Below are 24,926 nucleotides of genomic sequence, written 5' to 3'. Positions count from 1 at the left end.
TTCTGCTTGGACGGGAGCCAGTGTAAACTCCCAAGGCAAGTCATCCTGATTTAAAAGCCATTTTCTGAAGCTCTCAGTTCCCATGAAAGCCTAATATCTACTTAATATTGGCGATTCAGATACAACTGAAGCAGTTCATACGGAGGTTTTCTCTAAGTCCGTAATAGCAGTACAGACATGCTTTTGAAAACAGAAATACGTTTGCAGTACACTTTGTTACTTCTACATTAATAAAAGGAAATATTTACAAATTGAAAATATCTGTTTATGTTTATTAGATCATCAAGCACAAGCATCTGCATTAAAAAGATTTTTTTTATATGAAGGTTACATTATTCTTGCAGTATCTTTCCTCATAAGGTGTTATTTATAATTTTAACAGGAAAAAATCTCTGTGATGAATTCCAGCCACTTTCATATTGTCAGAAAAATATTGTGAATATTTTTTGTAGATTCAACAACGAGGTGTAAAGGTAAAGCTTTCTATTTGTGACTAAGATATCATGCACATTTCCGTTTACCATTTTTTAAAACAGCCTTGGACATCTTTTAACCTCTGAATGCTGGAGAAGCTTCATTGTGCAATTGTGTTGACTTTTTATTCCAATAAATTAGATTAACTTCCACTTATCAAAATATTATGAGCACGAACCCAAAACATACTAGCCACCACGAAGAAAACTAACTCAACCCCAGCCAAATCATGTACAGGGGCAGAGTTTCATCTGGCATGTGAAAGAGGCAAAACTTCAAATTAATTTAAAAATACAAGGATTTAAATCAATCATTGGAAAAGCCTTTAAGCAGCTAACTTGACAAACTTTCATATCACTCAGCTAGATCTGAACGGTCTGTAAAGTATTTATGGCTTATCTACTCATAGCCTCAGTGAAAGCTCAAGGTAGAGAGAAAACAGATTTCTGAAAGTATCGCTCTTTAGTGAGAGAGGAGTGGAAGGAGGAGTAGAGAGCTGGGCTTCCCCCCTTTGTGTGACAGTCACCAGACATGAGTGGACACAGAGGTAGGACACAGACAAGCTGCCCCTGCAGAAGGGTGCAGAGGAAGGATTCTGTTCTAGTGATTGACCCTACTGTGTGTGGGCACAGCCCAGTCTATACTCCCTGCTACACTCAGGGCTCTTCTGCAAGTCTAAGCTTATTTCAGAAACAGAAGGAAGTCACAGGCCTCATTTCCACTCAGTTTAATTTTGCTCTTTGTTATATATATTTCTCCTTGAAATAATTATTTTTATGCTAGTAATTATTAAGAATGGCAGGTCAATAACAATCAGCTGAGGTAATGGCACTCAGCTACTCCAGTTTTCTTTGCTATAAACTCCAACATGTTGTCTTCATATCTCCATCTCCAAGCACGTCTGGAGGGCAGAGTGGCCGAGGTGAAAACAAAACCACAGGTATAATACTGACAGTCGTGAAACCACACAACGGATGAGCTAATTCTGCTTTGGCAGAATTTTACCTTGACTGGGGCCAGAGGTAATGCAGTGGATCTCTATCAGCTGCATTTTTGCCAGAGAGAACTGACAAAAAAAATTTTTGGAGTGAAATCCTGCATCACAAACTTCCCAGCACAAATAACAGCGCCAGTGTCATTTCACCTGTGCTAATATTGCAGAGCACATTCAATAGCAACTATCCCGACTTTACTGAGGTTATATACACATTTTTACAGAGCTGATGGTTTAAGTCCTCCTCACTTATCTGTTAACGCAGGGAATGTTTTCTGCAGGAACTAAAAATAATGAGGGTAAATTGCAATACTAAAATTAAGCAGAAAAAAACCCTTTTGAAGTATTGCCCTGTAGGACTAGCTTAGACTAGTTTGGTCAGGTTTGGGAAGTGTTAGAAGATGGAGAAGCTGAAAATGTGGTGAATCTTGCTTCTGACATGACAGAAAAGGCATTTTACCCATCTCATCACTGAGAGATGTAAGACTGAGCAAGACAGAGACAAACCCTCTAAAGGATTTTGATGTGGAAAAACCCATGACAAGCAGGTAAGCTAAGTATTATTCATACTATTTCAACATTTTTTAAGACGTTTTCTCCTAAGTGCTTTTTTTTTCTAATGAAATGGTATGTGCTTTATGGAGCTGGATGGCTGCTGGGTGCCTCTGAGGGAGCAGCACGCTGGGAGAGGTGCAGGGAATCCAGGCCACTCTCTTCAGCCGTCAGGTTCCTGGAGCAGAAACCCAAATACAGAACACTGTCTGAAGGTTTCTGCTCCAGGAACCTGACAACCAAAAGCCTGTGCTCCAGCAGGGAGAAAGTCCTGTCAGACTGGAAAATATGCTTTGCATACCAGAAAATGGCCAAGAAGAACTAGGGGGTAGTTTGCAACATTTAGGTGTAGCCATTACTAAGGAATGATGTAAATTCTTCCAGGAGGAAGCATGAGGGAATGTGCCCACATATTGCTTTACCTTGACAGAGCAATGCCATCCTGCATGGGGTGGTTTGCCCTGCTTACCCAAATGTGAAAGCCTGGACTCACCCTCTCTGAAAAGCCTGTTTTTTCTGAGTAGATGGGGGTGAAGTAGAGCTTGTCTTTCTCTGGGGACAGAGTGAATTTCCCTCTGGCTATCCCAGAGACTTTGCAACAGCAATGTGTAACTCTTCTAGGCTTTTTCTGATATGAGTCTAGCCAAAGAAAAATTTTATCCCATAATCTTTAAGCTTAATGGAACTTTTCTCCCATGTTTTCATGATGATCTCTTGTGTGTGTTACTAAAGGCAATTAAAAAAAATTTGCTTATGTAAAAATGGTTGATTCATGCCTCTATATATATACAGACATGGGGGGGTGAAACCCTTATCCCTTATTTTTTTGTAACCAGTCAGTCTACACAGGCATAGGTAGTAACTACGAGGAATAAAGTGGAGGAAAAAAACCCAACAAAAATAAACAAAGCCCCTTGCAGACAAATACAGACTCGCTAGAGTTTTCATTTCACATTATGAAGAGGGTTTTAAGGTGTACAGAGAAGACAAAACTTCTGTGTTATGGCTGCTTTTACTTTCCCTGTGTTATGTAGAATAACCTTTGCAAAACCAAGAACCAGGCAAAAATATTCCGAATGCATAATTTCTTGTATGCAATTCTTACATTAGTTAATGAAGACGAGCAGCTTGAAATGCTAAAAGACATCTAAGTGGAAAAAAATGTTCTTTTTAAGTTTTACAGCTCAAGAGAAAAATATGGGAAATACAACTGCTAGCACAGAGCATACTCCCAGTTATATGTGTTAAAAGGTCATATGTGGCACTACTGTTAAACTAACACTTATAATTTCATGGTCATATTCTAGGGTTTTGCATACTTTGAAGTTTGCGTATAGGTTTAGCCAGGATACTGCCACCTTCAGGAATTAAGTTTTGTGTAAATTTAAGGTAACTGCAGTTGTAAAATGAAATAATTCTGGTGGTAATCTTAGTTTAGCTAATTTGCCAGGCATGTAAACCACTGAATCCCCTGATATATATCCCCACTGAATATAATGAAATATATCCCTATGTAATTCCCTGTTCATTTGATAGTCCATCTCTGAATTTATCCTTTGTTGTCTAAGGGTAAGAAGTTCTAGGGCAATCTAAGGCTGGTTTAATTAGTGTGCCAAGGGACTGGGTAAGGGTGTGCCATGTTAAGCAGATAGCAAAAAGCTATATGAATGTGTAAATTACAGTCAGTCAAAACCCCTTTTAAATAAGCCCCACTCTGTGAATGCATTCTACCAGTTGGATTAAAAGTGTTCAATGTTCAATTATGCTTTGGAGGCACACACTGTAGCAGAAAAATGGTGTGGAACTGAAATGTGCAAAATAAATATTTTCATCCCTGTGAACTATTAGAGATATTCAGATGAGTCCTGCACCACTCTGGAATGAAAAGGGGAATTAATTTTTTTTTTTAAAGGCCATTCACATCAGAATAGTAACTATGGTAGCCCCATAGTTAGTAGACTTTGATAGAATGTAAAATATGCTGATTTCATTCCTTGTTTTGACTTATTAAGAACAAAGGATTGTCCCAAAGTCTTTCCTATTTCAAGAAATAACCTAATCAGCTGGCTATTTTAAACTGTGCCTTGCTCGTGCACTTGTATTAGCTCTGTTTGATATACGAGTGAACCTTACGAAAACACTGTTCGCAGTACCAAAAGACCAATATTAATTTTTGTAATTTTTGATGTCTGGGGTGTAGATGTCTACATCTGAGCTAGTCACACAAGGTAACCCAGGGTCACCTAGACACCATCTGTAGTCAGTGGAAGTAAATACAATCAATGCCACATAATGCAATATTAATCTGACCAAATGTAGGGATTGAGTTTAGGATGAGATATCCATCAACTATTGGCCAGATCTCTGTTGACTATTAAAAAGCCCAAGCTCATATGTTTGTGTTGCTGTAGTAAAACATGATTTAGTCAGATGAGTCCCAGACAATTCCCCACATTACCTAAATTTCAGGGATTGGTTATGATACTTACCTCGGGTGCCTGGGAACAAGGATTAAATATTTCCTTAACCAATTTTCTCACATCCTCCTAACCAAACAGACCTGGTCCACATTGTAAAAACAATTAGATACTTTTTGGTCATCAAGCCTGGTTCTATTTGATCTGATTAATAAGATCTTTATAGCATAAAGCTTCAGCTTGTGTTAGTAAGCAAGTATTGTCTCAGTTCTTTCCCTTTACCTTAAACTGTCTTTCAGCTGAAAAAAAAAGTGCATATATATATATATATATAAAATTACTTATTTTTCCTGTAAATCTTCTTACAAATTGGAACTTCTTTGTCCAAAACTTAGTGAATATCAGAAGAAAAGGCTTTCAGCTTATGAAAGGTATTTTTTCTTTTATCAAAAGTAGAAGTCATCCTTCCTTACTTTCAGTTTCTAGAAATTTAATTTAAAGCAGTATTACAGCATCCATATATGATAACTTTAAAGTTATTATAAAGGAAAAAAATGTAAATATCATTAAAACAATGATTATTGTTTTTTAACCAGTCCTTATAGTATGTTCTCCATTTTCGAGATAATATAGTAAAAAACCCCAACAACTCTGGAATATCCTTGCGTATCCTACAGATTTTATATGCCTCTAACATCTGATGATCACAGCTTTATAAATATATATAGTCACCTAAAATAAGACTTTGCTTTGAATTGCTTGAAATGCAGCGTAAAAGAACTGCACACTCCAAATGCACTAGTGACTTGGCTTGTTAGAGTATTGAAAGGCAGCATGCAGTTAAATTAATTATGGGACAGAGGGTTTCTGTCTTGTCCAAGACTATACCACAAACCCAAGAAAGTCCAATTTAACTTCATGCTCAAGTCAGAGGGGTTTTTTCTTGTGACTTCAGTAGGAATTTTCCTAGATCCAGAAAAGAAAGGGAGGATGCTATCAGGCATCAACTACTTTGTCTCGAGAGAACCGTGAGACAGATATAGGAGGGTATCAAGGAGCCTTGATGGGGTAAATAAATGAATGCAACATCACCTTCAAATATTTCCCCTTCTGAATCTGAAACAAATATAAATTACAGTGTAAGATTTCAAGTATTGCCTTTTCCTTTATCATTTGACTGCAACTTCTGTTGTGGCAGTACTGCACCTCAGGTGTAACAGCATGTTTTTTACTCTTTTTAATGACTGAATTTAAGAAAAATAGTGTGAATGAAGGTGGAAATGGCAGAGGAATCCAATCAGCTATAAAACCTTTGGAATAATAACCATTTTCTTTCTAGTATCTTCTAATAGGAAGAAACATTTTGTAGTTACTGTGCAAATTTTTTCTTTTTCAAAAACCAAGAGATAATTTTTAGCAAAGCACAAGGTAAGGAAAAGTGACTGGAAGCTGTTGCCATGTCAAGTGGGGCCAGTGGTGCCCTTGGAAAACTCCACCTCTCTGGCAGTTAGGGTGGGATGGTCAGGTGAGGGTAGGGAAACAAAGCTGGGCAGGCACATTGCCCACGTTGAGGGGCTGGGAGATACTTATAAATATCATGGAAGAAAGTCTTTCTCTGTTTTGTCTCAGACCACTTTGCCTTCATATAGAGACACTCCCATGGATCCTCTCACAGTTTCACTTGTCCTGAAATTACCTTCCTCCTCTTCTACTCTCCTCTTCCTGCAGCAATTTTGAACAAGTTATGATTTCTCCTCTGGGTCTTTTCTTCTTTGGACTAAGCAATACAAGTTCTGTCAAACTGTTATCAATAGCCAAGTTTTCCAGGCCTTCGATCAATCCCGTATCTCTTGTGTAAGGATCTTACAAACATCCCACATGAATAAAGCCTTATCAGAGATTAGGAAGTTAGAAAGTTTGGTTCTAGGTCTTACAAACAGTGCTTCTGTTTATATATTGGAGTTACCAGGATAATAATAATTTTGTTGTTCCTACAGGCTGTTTTTCTTCAGCAGTTGAAAGCCTTGGATCCAGTTTAGCTTGTGATCCTCAAAAACTTAAAACCTATTCTACATATTTGTTGCTTAGATAACCATTGTCCAACTCATATTTGTAAAAGTAAGTCTTTTTTAATGCAAAAGCAGAATATTTTTTACATAACTTGCGTCAAATTATTACCTTTTCTGAAATTTAAAAACTACATGTATTGCAGAATAATACTGAAGGCAAACTTACTGTGGCAGCACTAAAAAGAATTTGTTTCCATAGATACAAGTTTTCTAGTAGTAAACTTGAGTGTGTATTTGGTGTTTGCATCTGTTGATGTGGGTTGAATGTGGCAGTACCTGAGTATGTGGAAATCACGTTAGTAAATCGCTGCTAGCATTTGTATAGCAGCTTGCATGTTGCAGCTTGGGTTTCATAGCATTCCACTACGCAGGGATCAGAGCATTCCTTGCTCTTTTCAGTACCTGGTAGCCTTGTTTAGAAGTACAACACCTCTGAATATCTCTAAAAAAGAAAAAAAAGGAAGGAAAAGAAAGCGGAAAAAATGTTTTCAGTCTTTGTAGTTTTCTGAAGGTGGAATACATTTACTGTTTATACATAATATTGTTTTCATTTGGATTTTTGAAGAAAAAGGATAAATAAGGGTCAGCAAAACTGCCTGGAGGTAGATTTGGATCACTAAATCATTCCTCCTGGATTTAATTTAACTGCACAAAGGACAACCAAGCGTTTCAGATCTAAGTTGGATTTTATATGATCTTTGGGGGAATGGTTATATGAAAGTGTTACACACAAGGAAAACATAAACAGTGAAAAGGACAAGTTGTCTTCTTCAGATTTCATGTGGTTTGATAGGGTGTAAATATGGTAAATAGCAAAGAAATATATCAACGAGCTCTGGAGAACTTCAGAGATTTTGCAGAAGCTTGTGGCATGCAGTCTTTAAATAGAGAACAAGATACTGCCTGTGGCTTAGGTTTGACTGAATAACACAGTCCAAGAAAACACCCAAAAATAGTCTTGACAAGTTACTTTCTACTTAACTGGCATGCAATCCAGTGTGTTCCATCATGCATATTAATGTTTTTAAAGGATAGTGAGTAGGCTTGTTTCTCAGTTCACATCATTACTATCAGTGCTACCAAGACCTGTTTCAAAAAGATCAGCAGTATGATGCAGATGAAAAAAGGTGCAAACAATTAGGAAACAAGGCCCACTGTTCTTACAGTTGTTCACTGAATGTGCCATTAAGTAGTTACTCTCTACTCCATTACTCTCTCCGCTGTCTTTCCTTGTACAGTCATTTATAAAGTGAGAAGCAGCAATTATATATTTCATATTACAAGTGTCTATGACTGTAATTATTTTCTGCACACTTTCCACAGTAAAAAAATGACTACCTAAGCTACAGCTCTTTATTCTGGAGGTCATTTTGTGTCAATCAAAATATTTTGGAATACTGCAAAAGGAGTTAAATTTTTCTGGAGACAACTTCCTTTTTATCCTTACACGCATTTCTTGCCTGAAAAATTACTATGACTACTATGACCAATGACATACCACATGATCATGATTATAAAGTAAGTGTGAACAACAGTGGTCCTGGTTGGCTCAGAATTGTTCATTATGCATTATTCTGACTAATTATACTAAAAGTAAGGTCAAAAGTAGCCACTATTGTTCATATAAAATGTGTTATAAAATATTGCACATAATTAACTCTTTCCTAAGAGTAATTTCTTGCATGGGAATAAACCATCTTTGTTGACCATAATTAAATGAAATATTAAATATATGATACAACACATTAAGAGTTTATGATCTTGTCAGATAATGTTCAAAGCTGCATCAGGGATGGTTCCAACTGGATGTCAGGAAGTATTTCTTTACTGAGAAGGTAATCAAACCCTGAAATAGGCTTTCTGGGGAGGTGGTTGATGTCCCAAACCTGACAGTGTGTTAGAAACGTTGGGACAATGACCTTAACAATACACTTTATCTTCTGGTCAGCCCTGAAGTGGTCAGGCAGCTGGACCAGATGATCCATGTAGGTCCCCTCCAGCTGAACTATTCTATTCTATTCTATTCTATTCTATTCTATTCTATTCTATTCTATTCTAAACTTTGTCACCCCTTGAGAGGCTTTGTCTTTGATCATGTTTGTGCCACCTACCATTTTTGGCTTCAGTTTGTAGTGGATGTGCTGTAACATTTGGAGAACAAATCTTTTATTTAGCAATATGACTGGAAATAAGAGACAGCACCTCAAGCCTCAGAACTGTCCCAGGAGACTCAGCTGAGAAACAAATTCTTAAGGGCTAATAAAGAGTAATCAAACAACAGATAAGGACTGAAATACCATTGGACTGTAACCAGACAAACACTAAAATCAATTTTTGACAGGCATGTTTATCTTTTGAATACCTGGAAGGAAGTAATAACTAAACATAAAAGAAACTGTCGTGTTTCCTGCAGTAAATGCAAGCTTAATTGATTACTTTCAAGTTTACGTAAAAAAACTTTGACCAGCAATCTCTAATACAACAAAAAATTGTATTGAAATGATTCTATATACTAAAGAACAAACATATATTCTCAATAATTAATATTATCATTGACTATACCATGAAAAAATGTATGAAGCAGTGAGAACACTACACAAAGGACTGCAACTGTGAGCTTGTTTTTACATCCATTATCTACTTAGCAACAGAAAGAGAATAAAGCATTTCATCATGTTTTTATTGCCAGTTTAAATTGCCAGCTTTCAAGAAAAGCACAGAGAATTTGATGGGCTTCTGCGTCTGTTATATCGAGAAAAAATCCACACTTGTGAACTACATGCACAATCCCAAATACAATAAAAAAGTTACAGTATCATAATTTTTGCATTTGTAGAAACTCTGAATTTTTATTTGTTTTCTGAAGGGATATGATCATTCTGCTATCTATAGTACCCATTCTTTCAAAAATAACTACATACCTTGCTTGTTATTTCTGTGAACTTTAACTTTTAGAGAAGCTGGAATCATACTGACAAGAGAAGCAGCTTTGTGTGTTTTGCTGAGGGCTCTCTGTTTTTTCCTAGCCCTCTCTCCAGAGTTTCTAGCCCTCTGCACATGCAATGTAAAACTTTATTCCTCCTACGACTGAGCAACACTAAACAATTAGGTGACAGAGCAGCTAATGTACCTCGAGCCTTGCTCTGGCACCTCAGGTGGGCTAGGACAAATCTGGCTGTGGATCTGTGTGCTTTCCTAGTGAAAACTTGGAGATTGAGTTTACCCTGAGGAACAGAGTGGGAGGAGTGTTAGTATACAATCTACTTATCAGTCTTAAATAGCCCAATAAAATGGTATTAACAACAAAGACCTTTTGTTCGCCTGACTGCATAGAAATATTTCCGGAAGAAATCTTTCCTGTTCATGAAAAAAGTGCATGAAATACTTCTGGAACAAATCATTCTTGCTCACCAATCGAAGCAGATTCTTTTTTTTTTTTTTCAGGTGGGCATTATTTAACAATGCAGGAAATCTTATAATATTTCTGATTTTTATTCACGTGTATTGCCCGTGTATCACATGTATGTTGTTATATACAAAATACGTATGTAAAAGACACATTTTCAAACAAATATAAAAATATTTCTAATTTTAACTAACTCGGGTGACCAACATGCTGCATTTACTGTCTGAAGGTGATAACCAGCTAAGGAAATAAAACGCCACAAATATTTCAGTTGGCAAGCTTGAATAGCTTTTACCACCACAGAGGTGAAACGTGAGCCTCCTGTGAGTGTTCAGAAGCCTTCATCTGCAGACATCAGCAGAGCTTGACAATCAGCTCTGCCTGCTTCTTTATAGAGCTGATCACAGCATTACACCAAAGGGAATATGTAAAGAAGAGCCATGAAGTGTGGCCTAGCTAACCACAGTGAGGGAGGTACAGTCTGCCCTTTTTAAAGAGAATCTTATTTCACACTCTGACAGAAAAACCAGCTGGGACAAAGTAACAGCTTAACTTGTTTAACTAGTTCTGTTTTATTTAGAGTAAAAGGTAAAGTTTACATTGAAGCCTGAAACCTTAATCTCTTTTCCCGTATTTTCTCACTCCTATTGTGGTGTCTATTTTTTGGCCATTTCTATAATTACAAGCACCATCTGCTACAAAAAAAAAAAAAAAAAGGTGCTGAGACATCTTAGAAGGATAACACTAGGGATGCCTGCCCCACCTTTCTGATTGCGTTTGGGTCACAGAAGTGGATGTGAACCAGTTCCTCAGGCATGGCAGTTCACAGCCCAGCGTGGTAATGTCAACCAAAGTGGATGTTGGCTAATGCACCCAACCGTGAATTACAGCAGCCAAATGTGGGCCCAGTCTTGCTGACTCTGTGAGAAATCTGAGGGGAGAAGAAATTCTTACACCTGCTATCTTGTTCTTTATAGATTATGGAGGTTTCTCATCTTTTCCCATTGGGATTTTTTTGCGGATGGACACCATCATTCTCAAACACATAACAAAGCAGGAATTGTGTTTTGTTCAGGATTCTCTCTGGAGCATGTGTCATACTAACACAGAATGTTGTAGTCTGGGATTAGGCAGAACAGGGCAAATGAGGGGGAAGGAAAAACAGAAAGAAAAAGTGATTCTTTAAGCATGCAAGTGAAAAGTTCATGCTGGAGTCACAGCTTTTGAAACCGTACTTGAGATATAGGGAAGCACAACACACCCACAGCAGGACAGAGGACTATAAGAAGAGCTGTAAAGTGTGATTGGAAATAAGGCTAATGAGGAGACTGGGTACCACTCTACCGCTGAGCTACATGCTGGAAAAATCACCTGGTCCTCCAGTTCTGTTGCCATCAACGCTGTTAGCAAAATTTTTAGAGTGCTTGTATATGAGTCCTGAACTAAAATGCCAAATTAAGTGAATTTTAGCCCCATAACAGCTTACCAAAACCATCTTGCGTCGGTCTTAAAAAGAAACCACATAGTGGACATTTTGCTTGGTATCTCAGCATGAGACACAGCATGCAGCCAAGCAAAACCACATTCCCCTGCTTTTCAAGGATCTTAAAAATTTTATTGCCCGTTAAATATTTGTTTACTCAGCCTGTAGTTGAAACCACAGCACTGTAAACATTGCTAACCAATGCTATTTGAGGTTTTGACTAAAACCTCAATTAGATGTGAGATTTGTTGGACTTTCTCAGAGAATCAGCCACGAGTCTGAGCACAAAAACAAACCTGGGTGATGAGAGAATGTAAATCCAGGGTCCCACCCAGGGTGTCCTCCTGGCTCAACTTTTACTTGACAAGTCCCAAACCTGAGAGTCCATTTGGTGGAGCCATCATTGCTGAGGAGAGGGTGCAAGAAGAAGGATTCACGGCTTTCTTGAAGTCTAAAAATAGGGAAAGTCTTCCATTCAGGGTGTCCCAGCATCAATGGGATCAGAAAATCAGGGGTTTTTGGTCATCAGAGTAGTGCCTTTTGTTTTGGGTTTTTTTTTTTTTTTTTTTTGGAGATAAAAATGGGCAGAACAATTAAATTAATTTAGAAACTATCTATTAAACAAAAGTGAAAGTTAATGTGTTAAAGCAGCATTATTATTCTTTTAATCCCTTTTTAGACATTTAACCTAAGCCTAGTATGGAACTCTCTATAGTTGACATCAGAGAATAAACCATGCTGTGTTTCTGCTAGAGCCACGTAAAAGTTTAGTTGAAGAGAAATACATTCATGTTCATGATTTTTACCTGAAAATAGGAATATATGCCACTCTGGTTTTTCTATAAGGAAAGACATTAGTGTATTTTCATCAGAGGCATTATAATACGGTCATTACAAAATACTCAGACAGCATTGCTAAAAGGCGGTTTCTTCCTGCCTGTAAAGCACTTACTTGATTAAAACTCCTGCAAAATATAGAAGGGAAGGGTTATTTATTATTCTGAATTAATCTAGCTGATAAATATTTTCTTTTAAAATAGATTAATTTCAATAAATTGTCAGAATATGTAACAAACATTACTCTTTTAATGTATCAATATTGAAAACAAGATGAAAATAAAGTGCCCTCATCTTGAATTTCTCTTTGAGTGTTCAAATTAGCCTGACTTCAACACTCCATAACATATGAAAGAACTACAATTCAGAGGTACTTTCCTGATGTTTTGTCCACTAGTCAGATGGTTACTTCTTAGTGGTATCAACCACATCAGTTCAGTAAATATTTATGTGAGGAGTGTGACTAAAACAAGTTCAACAGCCCAGCCATACAGACACATGTTGATTTTATTGAAGGACTACAGATAGCAAAGATTTAACACTCACAACAATGTGTTGAGTCTAGTTGATTAGCTGAATGCACAGTTATTATTTTTTTTAATCAGAAACAATTATAGCTACACAGGGCAGAAGAAGCAAAGTCTTTTATTCTTGACAGTTTTCAAAACACGGGCAGTTCCCATCTGTATTTGCAGAACCTAATGATATAAAAGATGTACAACATTAAGCATGAGGCTACAATCTGTGTTTGAATTTTTCTAAATTACAGTAACAAATTCATTCATTTGGGATATTACATTAGTATAAACAAGAGAAGAATGTAGCTAACAATCCTCAGAATGGCAAACAAATAACCAATTAATTCATTATTATTATAGTCCTTATTGCATGTGTAAGAGAGACAGAGAAGTTCAGGGATTTGCCCAAAGCCACAGGTAGAGCTGGAAGTGCATCAAGGATTAAAATGGAGGACAAACTGGTTATCATTGTGTTCACACTTCTTGTAGACTGTCCAATAAAGACCATATGCAGCCAGATCAGACACGAGACAATTTGACTCTTTCTGTTATTTAATAAAACTTGTATGAAAAAATGGGTATTATGTGTAAAAAAACCAAACTATGTTGTAAATGATTGGTTTATTTTACAGCCTTTGACAACTGTGCCTACTAAATAGGTCAGGTAAAGATTCTGCTCTGTCAGCACACTGATTGTTGTACATATTGTTCTGATGCTATCAAGAGAGAATGTGTCATTGAGTCTCATCTTTTACATGAAAAAGGAAAAAATAACAAATCCTAAAAGTGATTAAGCCATACCAGAATGAACAATGAAAAAACATAATTGAATAGTGATCCTTAATATCCATTTTTACTATATAAATATATATATGATATACATGTATATAGATATACATGTATACATATACACACAAGTATATTTGTTGCAGTATGTATGCAAGAGTAAAGATTTTATCACCTGCAACATCAAGATAATGCATAAACTCTCTAACTTGGTTCTAGCTGTATAAAGACAGATCAAAGATTCAGCCCAGGTGTGGCTCTGGAGTTTCATTGCTCAAGGCTAATTATTCACAAAAAGTCCCCACCCTAGAGACCTGTCAGGCTGGTTTACCTTTTGGCTGGTAGACATTTTAGAGAAGACACTACCTAAGCTCAGCTATTTTGTATGACACACTACAGCATCTAAAACAATTTCACAGATTTTATGAGATATTTGACAAACTGCAGATTATACGTGAATGTAATTTTGTTACCTAGAAGCAGAGAGGAGTTTCCAAGACCTTGAGCTCATGCTGAGCTCTAATTAAAACCAATTTCAGTGAATAGGCAAAAGCACAATAATGTAGAGATGGCTCAATGTTTTAACTTCATTATGATGAAACGTACTAAAAATATTTATTTTGATCATGACCAAAATGTGTGAAACATTACACCACATACAATAAAATAACTCATTTAAGAGTGCACCAACTATCATCATTTTTTAAAAATCACTTTCAGAGATCTTTTTTTAAAGATGGCCTCTACCTTTATTTGCTTATGAGTCATTAACTGTGATCAAGGCTGCTCTAGTCTGAAATAAGAAAAGACAAAAGATTTATTGCAATCATCTGTCCTTGTCATAGCTACACAGAGGATTAGCAAAGAAAAACAACAACATTTTTGTAGAGACAATAACTCTGTCCTGGGCACCAAGTTGAAGCTAAACAAGCAGAGACAATACTGTTTCTTGTTGCAGTGCTCTGTTCAGTCTTTTCTCCTGGATTTCCTTTTAATGATACAGCTGGAACATTGAGGAGACTCACTCAATTATTTGAGCAAGGACTCTATAGAGAACATAAAATTTATTTCCCAGTACTAGCAGCCCATTTGTTAAAATGGCTATCAATGTTGTATTTAAACAAATTTTTTCCTTTCAGGAGTTGAGATTGTGGGGACACTGGTCCTGCCTATGTTTGCTCTCATTTGAAATAAGATTTTTTTCTCTTCTCTGCTATATCTAGTATTTCTATATCTACCTGTTAGAAATGTCTTGACAGTACTGAAAAGTACCAGCATGTACCACATCTAGAGTTTTCAAGAGGTAGGTAAGCTAAGCAGTCAATTTGCATAAATATTTGAATTTGGCTATAAAAGCTGAGATTAAAACTCAGTAAAAATTCTCCTGGAGGACAATACAATTTCCTGGAACTGACTCAGGAATGACTAACAATTTCACTCAAGAGGACATCTGAAGAACATTTCATCTTCTATTAATATTGTAAACATCAACTAATCAATTAAATGCATTTGTAAGGAAGGCGTCATTATGCATGAGTTGGGACGCAGATACTTTAGTAGAGGAAAGATAAATATGTATGAGTGATTATGTGAGCTCTTACTAGGATCAGAAAGGTTGTGCTATTAATGTTGTGTCTTGTCCAATGTATTAAACCTGTCACGAAATATCACATCCACTTATTAAGGGCTATCACTGCATGGAGAGAGGCTGACTGGGTCACTGGACAGGATGCTCTGGCATAACCACAGGCCACCAAAGACTGGCTTTCTCTTTAAGGTCATTAGCCAAGTATCCTCTTTCCCTCCATAAAAACAACATTTTAGTCAATTAACTTTATTGTGTGGTTATAACTCCCATGAATAGGTAAACAGAAACTGTTTCTGTGTTTTGTGGCTTTGCAGGATTCAGCCTTTCAGGAAGATGGAATATGTGTGGAAATGTAAATGCACTGAATACTTTTGATACCAATGAAAGATTTGTATGAATTTTTAGCAGAGTAAAAGTAAAGCTGTAGTAAATCAAATAAGATATTTTCAGATAATTCTGATTCCAGGTGTGATTCTCCCCTTTTTTCAGTTTGCACATGATCTTGGCTATTTGCATCAGATTAGAAGACCACAAAGTTACCTCTTTTTAAATGAATCAATGAATTAATTACTTCCTCAGTTCCAATGTATGAGCTACATAATTGGAAAAATATTTTATTACTGTATTACTATATTTTGGATGGCACTTTCTGGCACTTTCTGAGCAGAATATGCCTTTAAGTTTTTTTTTTCAGTTCAACAATATGATGTAGAAGAATTCAAATGATAATAGTTTACTCTTCCTGCCATTTTGCATTTGTGTTTATGTGAGTGTTCTCCTCATGGTGTTACATCTGGGCTTTAGGCAAGAGTACAGTTTTCTTGAAGTGCTACAGAAAACAGCACGTTCAAAACAATTCTTCATGATGTCATCAGAACAACTTCTGTAAGTGAGATCAGCTTGGAAGAGGAAGTAGAAGTTACCTGGGATCTCAGGAAGGGGTCCATGAGACTGTCTTGATCCATTAGACCAGGGGTTCATCCTAAGAAATACAGCCTTGGCATGGATGGAGAAATAATGTTATTTGAAATAAATAAAAGCTTTAAATACTTTAAACTCTCAGTTGTGAGATCATTTCTATTTTGGGTCTTGTGTGTTATATGAGACTTGCAAATGCTTAAGACAGTTTTAATCAGAGCAATCATGAGACTTCCTAGCTTTCATGGAGGGTGTTAATATGGATTAATCCCCAATGGTTAAATGCAGTATCTTGTGAAGAAAGCATATGAATGATGGTCTGAAATTTGATCTATTAGCTATTCTATGTCAATTATTAGTACATTTTTGTTCAGTAAAATGATGACATGGAAAAAAAGTGTATGAGTAGTCTCTATCATTTGGTGTCATACCACTAGTGAAGCCTTTTTTGCTATTATCTAATAGCAAAATGCTGTTGTAATTTGTAGCAAATACTGTGTAAGGAAATTAAGAATAAGTTACCTGACCTTGAACTCAAATGCATGTGGACTATCATAGCCTGCATGCCCAGTAACTCCACTCATATGGGTGGGGATTAAGTAAGCACTAAATAAGTAGTGTTTGTAATAGCTTATACTTTATTTAGTGTAAATAGCTCTAAATAAGCAGCATATAAAGCAGTGTAACAAGATGGCACAATTTGCAAATAATGTTGTCCATAGCACATGTATCACTTCTTCCTGTGGAAAAAAGGGAAAGGAGGGACAGGAAGAGGGAACAGAGAGCTCCCTCAGGGCCATGGTGCCTCCTGAGGGTATCCAAAGGTGAGCTAGAGCTCACTGGACATGTCTGGCTCACAGATCTGACCTGTTTGTCGTGCTAGAGTGGAAATAGGACCAAGGAGTTAATGTTGTGCATAAACCTGTGAACATGTTCATATGTGCATACATGGAATTAGAAAAAAAATCGGAATGTGAGGAATTTTGTAAACTAAGTGTGACTGGAGGTTTCCAGTTTTCTTTAGAAGCTGCGTATTTTGTAGGAGAGAGGAGGGAGCAGACCCACTGCAGAAAGAGAAACTCTGTTATATGAATAGGCTGTCAGTGTTTTCAGGAATTTGCAAGTATTTAAGCAGTTAAAGGTGCTAAATAAGAACCAGAACTTTAATTTTTCCTGAGCTTTTGCCCATGACACACCTTATTTTAACTGATTATTATACAAATCATGAACTATGAAGATCATTGCTTCCCTGGCCAAATGACAAAGGAATTCTTATTTCCAGTATATGCCCTGTTGAATGCCGAAGGCATTGTGCATGCTAAGGCTAATGCTTTGCTGTATAATAGACACCTACTGATTAGTAGTTCTCAAGCTTAATTTGGTTATGGTATGATAAATTAAGGAGTGTCTTTCTAAGTAAAACTGACATAATGCTTTTTTTCCACTGGAACTAAAATAAATCTGTGCTTCCAATACACCACCTCCAAAAAAGTTAATTAGATTAAATTTAAAGCATCTTTTACATTTTTTGTATTTGACAATTAAAAAAAAAATATGCCATTCTTCTCACATTTGAGTGTTGTGCCTGTCTAATCATTTTCCAAAGTTGCATTAGGCAACATGAGTACTGGGCTCACGTGTGGCTCCTCTGTCTTTATTTCTCCCCAGGGGAAATGCCTGTGTTTTTTCTTTACATTCTACTAATGTTGTGATTCTTAAGAAGCCAAAGAAGACTTCTTGTACTGATTTGGCTTTTGCATTGGATACACACATTTCTCTATTTTGAAGCATACCAGAGGGAGCAAACTAAATGCATTTACGTGGAGGAGGTTTCTGAGAAGACTGATGCTGGGGTATCACTGTAAAGGTAAAAAAAGGTAATCATGTTGATGGTGTCTCACTGGTAACTGAGAATGAGAGAGATCCTAATGTCTGCTACTGGAGTGAGAGTGTGCTCTGTGTTTTGGGAAAAGTTTTTAGCTGAGAGAGAGGGAAGTGCTTTTGTATCCCTTGGACCTAAGTGACTGCGCAAAGTGACTGCCCAAAGTGACCGCCCAAAGTGACCGCCCAGCAATCAGCTAAGGCAGCAAAGCACATATAGGTGGCTGTCATTTTGTCTGGATAAGTGGCTCTTTCTCATGCTTGATAAAGATTGATGAGGTTCTGAACCCTTGCCAAAAATATGCCAGTGTGATTCAAATCAAATTCGTCTTTGGAAAGATGATCTATACAGCTTGAAAACCATTGAGATTGAGGCTGTGAGAAGGAGCAAGAATTTGGGAACTGGATCAAGCTTAATCTGGTGGGCTTGGGCAGTCCCACACCTGTACATCTGCAGCAGGCAGACGTATCTGCGCCAAGCAGGCGATCACAGTAAAGCCCTGAGGTCTGCTCAGATGTGCTGATGCTGAGGAGCTAGGACCACGCACAGCAATTTGGTATAAAGTGGTTTAAGGTTAGTGGTTTTCCACCTGTTTACCTGCTCTAAACAAGCTCTGAATATGTTTGCTAAAGCATACAGATAAGGAGTCAAATTGCTAGCAAAAATATGCAAAATGCATGCCAGAGCAAATATATGAAACATTCAAAAAATATTTGTGCAGGCAAATAAGGGGCTTTGCAGAGCAGCAGGAGGGAGAAACTTTACACCATCCTCTGATGTTTGCACTGCGCTGTTCACGTGGGAGTAGTTACCAAAGATCAAAGGTCACATTTCAACAGAGGAAAAGAATAATGTATTCATACTAATTCACATAATTATTTCCAATTAGCTAGAAGATAAACATAACTGTCATTTATACATTTTATAGATTCTGTTTTTGTATTTGTAGGTCATACGATGAAACCCCGCAGACATTACAGACTCCGCCTTAAATTTAATATCCCATGAGGACAATAAGACCGATATGATGAGAAGAAGGTGACTCCTTGGTGTTTGTACCATTAACTGACCTAATAATATAAGGATATCAAAATAAAATTGAGTCAGTACTTTAATCAGTGATGTTCCTGTAATAGAATACCCATAGAATGACCATATAATCATACCATATAACCAGCATGTATGTCTATCCATATTTCAGCTTGGCTTTTCTAGAAGACAGATATTTTATCAGGGAAGATATGAAACGATTATTTGAATTTTATTAATAACTATTTTCATGTTACCTAGTCAAAAACCACTCAGAGTCACCTACAATACATTGCCCACAAACTAATTTTATGCAAATTACTTTAATTTATTAAAAAAGCATCCCTTACTATTGCATCTATAATTCTATCTAGCTTCCTATAAGATTGGACATAATAGGTGGATGTCATGAAGGAAGAATCATCCATCCTCTCCAAGTTCACAGCAAATACCAACTGTCATTCTTTCTAGATAAAAGTTTTAATGTGAAAGTACTGTTACAAATGCAATCCAGATTTACCCATTAGGCAGTAACCACGAATTCTGCTGCTGACTTTTGAAAATTGTCCCAGGGCTGAAGAACACAGGACGTGCATAATAGAATAAAGTCTAAGTAGCTGACAGGCAGGAGCACAGATGTGATAGTACCTCCCAGATGCTCACAGTCCCATTTGAGGTACAGCTGGTACTGGTGTGCTTCTGACCTGAAAGGTGACCCAGAAGTCCCTGCTTACTTGCTTCCACCCAAATCGTTGAGATGATGTAAGTCCATCCCTTTGTCCTTCATCTTGGGGCCAAAAGTCAATGGAAGCCATTAAAGAATTGCAGTGATTCAAATATTTATTTGGGGTTGAAGAAGAATTCAGGAAAGGCTGCAATGAACAGGAAGGGCAGGGAAAATTTATTGTTTAAAAAACCCAGAAATTTTGTGTAAAAACAAACAAGATTTTCAGCTCTATAGCACCTTGAAACAAAAGCTCTCCTAGCTGGATAATCTGAGTTGGATGTGCAAAGACTGTAGTCCCTCAGGGGGCAGCTGCACCATGTGGAGCCTTGTCTGTGAGACACAGTCTCTTCAGGGGTGTACCTGCTCTGGCATAGCCTTATCCACAGCCACCATCCCTTTGAGGTGCACCTGTTCCAGCAGGGCCTTCTCCAGGGGCCAATGCCTTCAGAAATAGACCTGCTCCAGCATGGCCTTACCCACAGCCACAATCCTTTCAGAAGTAAACCTGCTCCAACCTGGCCTCACCCTTGGATGCAGTCTCTCCAGGGGTGTTCCTGCTCTGTCGTGGGCTTACCCATGGCCACACGCTTTGAGGTGCTCCAGCACGACCTCATGCACAGCCACTTGTGCTACAAGCTGCACCTGCTTCAGCATGGATCATCCACAACCACAGATGCTTCCAAGCGTACCTTCTCCTGCATGGACTTCTGCTTGGGCCACAGCCCCTTCAGAGGTACCCCTGCTGCAACACAGACGCAACCGCAGATGCAGAGTGTCTCATCCACAGGGGATGGTCTCTTCGACTCAAGTTCACACTGGAGTTCCAGCCTGTCCAGGACAGCAGCACAGAACCAGCAGCAATGCCCTGGCAACCTGCCAGCCCAGGCCCATCACCACTGCTGTTATCAAAATATTCCCAGGAACAACACTACAGCAAGGAGCGAAAGCAAGAACTGCCTGCTGATGAACATTGAGATCTAATACACATCTGGGCAAGCAAGGCCCATGGCAAGCACAGGAGCCTGCCAATTGATAGCTAAACAGCAATAAACTAAGATATAAAACCAATGTAGCATATTTCAATGTCTGAATGTCCCCTCCTTCCTTCTTGCCCCAGCTTTCTAACAAAAAAACTGCACATTTTTTTCCAAAAAACTAAAATCTTGCTTCTTAGCATTCTCATTATTACACAGTGATAAACCTCTGAATGTCCCCTCCTTCCTTCTTGCCCCAGCTTTCTAACAAAAAACTGCACATTTTTTTCCAAAAAAATAAAGCTTGCTTCTTAGCATTCTCATTATCACACAGTGATAAACCCCTAATCTTTCACCAGAAATAATTACTGATACTATTTGTTCGAAGTATTCCGTACCTATATTATGAGATAATGAATCATTCCTGATAGAATTCAATACAGCTTCTTATTTGAATGTTCCATGAAGTGTTCAGCACAAGGACACTGTATTTTAAAAAAATTATAAAACCCAACATATTTAGGAGCAAATCTAGCTGATGCTATGCAGTGGTTGATATTTGAGCCAACATGTTCACAGGCACATAATAGCACCATGAAGAAACACTAGGTAAGGTTTTGAAACAGCATAACTGCTTTCCAGCTAATTAGCCTAAACGCAACATGCCACCAACTGCAGTTAACAGTACTAGCTCAGTAATACACCAGGGATTTCTGCTCTGTTACACAGTACAGACTCCCCTGCAATATTGTGCATCTTACATTTTTCAGGTGCTTTTCCATGTCTCCTGGTTGTACATCAATTTTCATGTATCTGCAGATTCACACTGAATAATTGTAAAAAACAAATGGTGTATAAAGCATCTGGAATATGTGCAAAACAAATTGGTTAATTCTAGGTGTTTCTTAATCTATGGGACATTCCTTGCAGACATTATGCTCTGGGGCTGGGATCATAGACCCAGAGAATTAAAATTTTGTACCACTTCCGTCCTCCTTCTTTGAAAGATGGGCTGGTAGGTGGAATAAATAAAAGAAAACAAATTCCCTGTTATCATTCATGGCTCAAGTGTGGGTAGGCTCCGCCTGCTTTCTCATGACTTGAGGTGGGACCCTGAATGTCAAACTTTTCTTTCCTATTTGGCTCCCTGACCAGAGGTGGCTTCAAGGCTCAGCAAGGACTCAAGCTCCGGTAGACAGTTTTCCTGTCCTTGCAAACTGTGGCAAACACACACTTTTTGACCATACATGAGAGCAGTGAAGGATCGAGGTGCTCTGGCTCGCTGCTGAAGGACTCTGGTGGCTTCCTATGAACTGTTTTACCCCATCGTCAGACAAATCAAGACCCGGTGTGCAACTGGGCCCAAGGGGGAAGCTGGCCCAGCAGAAATTATTTTGTTACTTTTTCTTTAAGCAGGGCTTTTGGGCACAGAGCAGCTGCTCAGCAACACCACTTTGCTGTAAGGCTTTTGGTGGAGCAAACTTGGCAATGGAACTACAATAAAACCAGAGAAGGGACATCCCTGAGACAGCAAACCCAAGAAGAGGAATAGTGTTTCCTGAATTGGCATCACTGCACATAAGGGATGGAGAAGTAAGCTACAAAAGGGATGCTGACTATAAAACCACACCACTATATCCTTGGTGCTGTTTTTTAAAAGGCTTTTCTCAGTAACCCAGCTCATGTGCCAGCTCTCTGACAAACTGTACAGTGGGCTTGTCCATGTGGAAGTCTCCAAGAAATAAGATATAACGATTACTTGCAATATAAAGCACTGGTAAATAATTTGGCTTGATTTAATCTTGATACAATATTTTTAAAAAGAAAAATCATCTGAGGGTCAAAGGCTGAATCAGGACCCAGCTGATCTGCATCTTTTCCTGGGCCTTTTCAGCACAGTCCACAGCCTTGGACTAGTCACTTCATGGCTCCATACCTTCATTTTCCTCTCTATAGAATGGACTATAGACATTCCTGCCCTGTGAGGTGTTTCAAGGAAGTTTCAGAAGAAGGATGCTATTTATGAGCAAACAGCCACCAACCAGTAAATAACCTCATATTGAGTTTGATGGCTGCCCACCAATCAGTATCACAATTATCAGTGTGACTGTGTGCAGAACATCCAGTAATATCTGTCTTTAGGACTGCTTTCACTCCCCTTTCATGAACAATGCATTAGCCTGGCATTTTCAACCATTCTTTCTTTGTTCTAAACATCTGCCCTCTCTATTTTGTCTGCTTGGACATAAAAATTAAATAAACAAACCAACCTGATCTAGTGATGATTCATTTGGGGTCCAAGACCATACAAGTGAGAAAACATGCAGTATTTCTTCATGTTTATCACCACTGGGGACTCTACCTCTTTTCCAGTGAAACCTGCTGTGTTATGCATGCACCTCACCTTGCCTGCACATGGCTTTGTTTGCTTATACTGTTCTATGCCTATCTGCCCCTCCTGTGTACACATTTATTATATAAATAACTCTGACTTAGTGACTTTTCTGTGATCTACCCATGACACTTAACAGTAAGCTGCTCAAGTTCAAAAGTAATGCACTGATATTAGACACAACGATAAAACTCTCCCAAAACAAGAAAACAAAAACATATAGCGAATGCTTGACCTTGGTGTGGTGGAAAATCATGTGTGTTCCCATGGTTGTGCAGATGCTCCAATGGCAGTGGTGGTGCAAGCATGACCCTGTGATCACCCAAGTTGAACAGATAGGCTTCAGAGCAAGGGATGTGGCACTGGTCTTCCAGTGTCCCTATGAAAACATGAGGAAACTCAAATAAGCCATGGAAAGAACAGAAATAACCAGGTCACCACATAAGGATTTATGACATTGACCATGAAAATGCATTGACTCTTTGGAGTGTTTATGTGCACTCTTAACAGGAGCTAGAACATGCTTCAAAGACTTGTACAACTCATGGCGAAGGAATGACATTAATTTGTATTGATCCATTTTAAGATAATATTAGGAGGCATATTGTTATCCCATAAATACATTCATAGGTGTATGTGGTTTTGACTATCAAGCAGATTGGCCCAAGGGGAACTAATTGCAAATTGGACTATTATCTGCGAGTCAGTGATATAATGTCTTTAACATATTCACCTCAACTATTCATTTTAATTTAATGTATTGTAATATTTTATTTTATGTTAATAAATTGAGTTCTCTCTTCAGATTTTTTAAAGACCATTGTTTTATTCTATCATACTGAAAAAGAAATTATCATCTATGTAAGAAACAAACTCATTTTCTATTAAAATAATTTTTATTATGCTTATGCCTTGATATTATTATCAAGGTCCTGTTTGTCCTTTCCACTTTTTTTTTATTGCAGTATGAGCTTTTTCAAGGGCATCATCCTGTGTTTTCAATTTTAAAAAAATCAATAGTATTCTGGAAACCAGAACATGTTATATCTTAAGAGCTATATTTACTTAAGGCACAAAAAAGAGGCGGTTATGTAGGACATATATTTTAACATCAGATTTTTAAAACATATAAAAGCTCACTTTCCTTGCATTATATGCAGAATATTCTAAGTAAAAAATATACAATATATTCTATATGATAAAATGTAAACCATTTGGCAGTAAGCACAGTGTCTCAATTTTGTACTCTTGAGTTATGTGAGAAATTAAAAACAAAGATTATTTCTGGCAGTGTGCTCCTTGCTTTACAAACTCGAGACTTTGGTTACTTTCCAACTTACCTCCCTCTAGACCTCTTTCTGTTAAGGACAATTTTATTCAGTGCTGGACTGGTAATATTCAAAAGCCCTTTGATCTCAGTATTATTCTCTCCATCTGGCAATGAGCTTGAAAAACACCAAAATCATTCAACTGCTCTGTCTTTTGTCATCTCAGTGGCATGCTTGAGGCAGCGTTTCTTGTCTCATATATCAATGAACATTTCTATCTGCTCCATCTTCTCTACCAAGTCATGGTGAACATTATCAGAATCTTGGCCTCCTGTCTAACACTGCTAAAGGAACTCTCAAGGAAAAACATCCTACCACACAGTGAAAGCACTTTCCTGTAATAATGAGTTAGAGTTTCTTCTGCAGTTGTTCTTGATGCCTTGAGAGGCCACCTAAGACAGAGACTAGACAAGAATAAGGAAATAAAGGTAGGTATTTATTTGAAGGGCTTTCAAAGGTACCCCCTGGGGAGCCAGAGGCTTTTGCCAAGATGGACCCAAAGATGGATGAGAGGTCACAAGTTCTTCACACTTTTAAAAGTTTTGTTCATTT

General features: G+C 37.8%; 1 long non-coding RNA gene across 2 annotated transcripts; it reads left to right on the top strand.

The window, feature by feature from the left end:
- Window positions 1–1,644: 1,644 nt before the first annotated feature.
- Window positions 1,645–23,850, top strand: LOC116451066. Of its 2 annotated transcripts, XR_004243081.1 has the most exons (3): window positions 1,645–2,016; window positions 17,711–17,919; window positions 18,874–23,850. It is a non-coding gene; the product is annotated as an uncharacterized LOC116451066 (long non-coding RNA). The 2 variants fall into 2 exon arrangements; XR_004243079.1 differs by having other exon boundaries at window positions 17,711–23,850.
- Window positions 23,851–24,926: the final 1,076 nt, after the last annotated feature.

The sequence above is a fragment of the Corvus moneduloides genome, chromosome 1 (assembly GCF_009650955.1).
Source record: "Corvus moneduloides isolate bCorMon1 chromosome 1, bCorMon1.pri, whole genome shotgun sequence".
Taxonomy (NCBI): Eukaryota; Metazoa; Chordata; class Aves; order Passeriformes; family Corvidae; genus Corvus; species Corvus moneduloides.
The sequence above is the reverse complement of the archived record's forward strand: the minus strand, read 5'-3'. Positions and strand labels throughout refer to the sequence as shown.